A 4565-nucleotide genomic window follows, 5' to 3' on the forward strand; every position below is an offset into this window, starting at 1 on the left:
ATTTGAAACATTAAAAAAATGGCATGGGGACCCCTCTATTCTTGATAACCAGCCTTGCTGAAGCTAACAGCTGAGGGTTTCAGCCCCCAGCTGTGAGTTTTGCCTGGCTGGTTATCAAAACAAAAAAAGAGACCCCATCTGTGGCACCTGCTCTCACTGTTTTCAGTGACAGCAAAAGCAGGCTAATAGGAGTAGCACTCTCTCATCAGCCAATGCCTGTGACCAGAGGTAACCTTTTTACCGTCAGTCACAGCTGCTGGCTCATGCTGTCATCTGAAAGATTGGGAACTGTAGCTCTCTGACTGGGGATAATGACAGCATGGCAAACAACGGATGTATGGGGCTCCCATTCACCTGAATGAGGACTGGGTATGGGTATATATACCAAACATTTTTAGATTAGACCCGCCGGACCCGAACATCTACGGGTTCGCCTAGCACCACTCATCTTTATGAAGTATTCATATCTTCCTTTGGTGGTCTTCTACATAGACATCCAATTGATTTTTTGAGGATGATGCAATGCTTTGTTTCCACTGTGGTAGCCCTGTTTTATTGCTAACAGAAAATTAATGCCTGGTTTCCACACTTAGTGCATCTGACTACATGGGGACATTTTAATACTTCTTTGTATAGCAAGAATACTATTTTTTATCCCAGGTTATTTTTTTTTTACTTTTATTTATGTACAATGCATGTGATGGCTGCTCTAACTGTTATTAGCGGTAAACTTTATACCTCCGATCATAGCTGCAGGCTCATGCTGCCAATTGACAGGGTGGGAAAAGTGGCTGCCTGACCAGCGCTGATGATTTTACCACCGATCAGAAGCAGTGCTGTCATGCACGCTATGAAGTCTGTGTACAAAAACAAAATAAGATGATGGCTAAAAAGCCATGGCCAGCTCACCGATCCTTGCAGGCGCACGGAGCTTCGTCTCGGATCCAGACGAGGGATAATTACAAAGTAGAAACAGAAGGTGCTCCAGCTCCAATAAAAGAGATTCTTTATTAATGGTTAAAATCCAGTGACATAATAGATCCTTGCTGTAGTACAAATGTGGGGGTACAGAGCCCATGCAACGCGTTTCGATCGCTGCCGATCTTGATATGAAGTCTGTGTTCGGTACAGATGCCAAACTTTACTGTTTGGGTTCGCCCATCTTTAGTCCTTGGTTAAATTTGAACCCAGGAACCCAGCGCTGGAACAGTACTAACTAGGGTTGAGCGAAACGGGTCGATCATTTTCAAAAGTCGCCGACTTTTGGCTAAGTCGGCGTCTCATGAAACCCGACCCGACCCCTGTGCTTGTCGGCCATGCGGTACGCGACTTTCGCGCCAAAGTCGCGTTTCAATGACGCGAAAAGCGCCATTTCTCAGCCAATGAAGGTGAACGCAGAGTGTGGGCAGCGTGATGACATAGATCCTGGTCCCCACCATCTTAGAGAAGGGCATTGCAGTGATTGGCTCGCTGTCTGCGGCGTCACAGGGGCTATAAAGGGGCGTTCCCGCCGACCGCCATCTTACTGCTGCTGATCTGAGCTTAGGGAGAGGTTGCTGCCGCTTCGTCAGAAGCAGGGAGAGCGTTAGGCAGGGTCCACTAACCACCAAACCGCTTGTGCTGTAGCGATTTCCACTGTCCAACACCACCTTCGGTGTGCAGGAACAGTGGAAGCTATTTTTTTTTTTTTTTCCTCAGCGCTGTAGCTCATTGGGCTGCCCTAGAAGGCTCCGTGATAGCTGTATTGCTGTGTGTATGCCACTGTGGAAACCAACTGCTTTTTTCAAAGCACATATCCTCTTGTTCCTTTCTGCACAGCTATCTTTTTTGTTTGTCCACACTTTTTATTTAATTTGTACATCAGTCCACTCCTATTGCTGCCTGCCATACCTGGCTTAGATTACTGCAGGGAGATAGTAATTGTAGGACAGTCCCTGTTTTTTTTTTTTTTTTTGTGGGAGATTAAGATTGGCATTTCTGCTACAGTGCCATCCCTGTGTGTGCCATCTCTCACTGAGTGGGCCATAGAAAGCCTATTTATTTTTTCCGTGATTTGTGTTCTAAATTCTACCTCAACACAAAAACACTACATCAATCAGTGGTAGAAAAATATTGGCCTCAGTCAGGGCTTGTGTGCCACTGCTGTGTGTGCTATCTCTCATTCAGTGGGCTATAGAAAGCCTATTTATTTATTTATTTTTTTTCTTATTATTTGGTTTCTAAAGTCTCCCTGAAAAAAAAACAAAAAAAAAAAAAAACAGTGGGAGAGTAATATTGCCCTTTCAGCTTGTGTGCCAGTCTTGACTCCTGGGTGTGCCACCTCTCTCTCATTCAGTGGGCCATAGAAAGCCTATTTATTTTTTTGGTTTTTTTAATATTATTTGGTTTCTAAAGTCTCCCTGAAAATAAAAAAAAAAAAAACTTAAAAAAACAGTGGGAGAGTAATATTGCCCTTTCAGCTTGTGTGCCAGTCTTGACTCCTGGGTGTGCCACCTCTCTCATTCAGTGGGCCATAGAAAGCCTATTTATTTTTTTTTTTAAATATTATTGGGTTTCTAAAGTCTCCCTTAAAAAACAAAAAATACATAAAAAAAACAGTGGGAGAGTAATATTGCCCTTTCAGCTTGTGTGCCAGTCTTGACTCCTGGGTGTGCCACCTCTCTCATTCAGTGGGCCATAGAAAGCATTTTTTTTTTCCTTGATTTGTGTTCTAAAATCTACCTCAACACAAAAACACTACATCAATCAGTGGTAGAAAAATATTGGCCTCAGTCAGGGCTTGTGTGCCACTGCTGTGTGTGCTATCTCTCATTCAGTGGGCTATAGAAAGCCTATTTATTTATTTATTTTTTTTCTTATTATTTGGTTTCTAAAGTCTCCCTGAAAAAAAAAAAAAAAAAAACAAAACAGTGGGAGAGTAATATTGCCCTTTCAGCTTGTGTGCCAGTCTTGACTCCTGGGTGTGCCACCTCTCTCATTCAGTGGGCCATAGAAAGCCTATTTATTTATTTTTTTAAATATTATTGGGTTTCTAAAGTCTCCCTTAAAAAACAAAAAATACATAAAAAAACAGTGGGAGAGTAATATTGCCCTTTCAGCTTGTGTGCCAGTCTTGACTCCTGGGTGTGCCACCTCTCTCATTCAGTGGGCCATAGAAAGTCTATTTATTTTTTTTTTAAATATTATTGGGATTCTAAAGTCTCCCTTAAAAAACAAAAAATACATAAAAAAACAGTGGGAGAGTAATATTGCCCTTTCAGCTTGTGTGCCAGTCTTGACTCCTGGGTGTGCCACCTCTCTCTCATTCAGTGGGCCATAGAAAGCCTATTTATTTTTTTGGTTTTTTTAATATTATTTGGTTTCTAAAGTCTCCCTGAAAAAAATAAATAAATAAATTAGGTGGGAGATTAATATTGACATTAGTGCTTGAGTGACAGTCCTGCGTGTGTGTCATCTCTGTGATTTTGTGCCACAGAAAACAGAGTGTGTAACATTGTGCCTGATTTTCCTTGTGGTCTCACCAACCTGTTAAGGGATATTGAAATCATACTGAAGTTATAGCTCACCGTGTAAGTTGTTTGACAGCAACAAATAAAGTTACTTTGGTTAAGATTTTAAAACAATGAGGAAGTCTGGTGCAAGAGGTCGTCGTGGGCGTTCATTGTCAGCTGGTAATGATGGTAGTGGTAGTGGAGCATCAGGTGGTCGTGGGGATAAAAATATTCCACCTAAGTCTGGAGCTGTGGAGCCAGTTTCGTCGTCAGGCTACACAAGGCCTCGAACGCTCTCTTTTCTGGGAGTAGGAAAACCGCTTTTAAAGGCGGAGCAGCAACAGCAAGTTTTGGCTTACATTGCAGACTCAGCCTCTAGCTCTTTTGCCTCCTCTTCCGAAACTGGTAAATGTAAAAGCAGCGCGTCGCTTGTGGATGTTCACGGTCAGGGACAAGTCGCTTCCTTGTCCTCCTCAGCAAAAACTACAACAAGAGAGAAGGATGCAGCAGGCGACACAACGGGTCACTCCATGGAGCTCTTTACACATACCGTCCCTGGCTTAGAAAGTGAAACATTTAACAGGCCATGCCCATTACAAGTATATTCTGACATGGAGTGCACTGATGCACAGCCACAGCCAGAGTACTATGCTGCTCCTTTGACTCAGACCACCACATTGCCCTCTCAGGGTACAGATCCACAATCAGACCCTGATGAGACTATGTTGCCCCGCCACGAACGCTATACCACCGACCGACACAGTGACACAGACGAAGTTGCACACGAGCTCGAAGAGGAGGTAATAGATGACCCAGTTATTGACCCCGATTGGCAGCCATTGGGGGAACAGGGTGCAGGCGGCAGTAGTTCAGAAGCGGAGGTGGAGGAGGGGCCGCAGCAGGCATCAACATCGCAACAGGTTCCATCTGCCGGGCCCGTATCTGGCCCAAAACGCGTGTCAAAGCCAAAACCTGTTGGAGGACAGCGTGGCCATCCGGTTAAAGCTCAGTCTGCAATCCCTGAAAAGGGATCCGAGTCTAGGAAGAGTGCAGTCTGGCATTTTTTTAAACAAC

This window comes from Ranitomeya variabilis, chromosome 1, assembly GCF_051348905.1.
Source record: "Ranitomeya variabilis isolate aRanVar5 chromosome 1, aRanVar5.hap1, whole genome shotgun sequence".
Lineage (NCBI taxonomy): Eukaryota > Metazoa > Chordata > Amphibia > Anura > Dendrobatidae > Ranitomeya > Ranitomeya variabilis.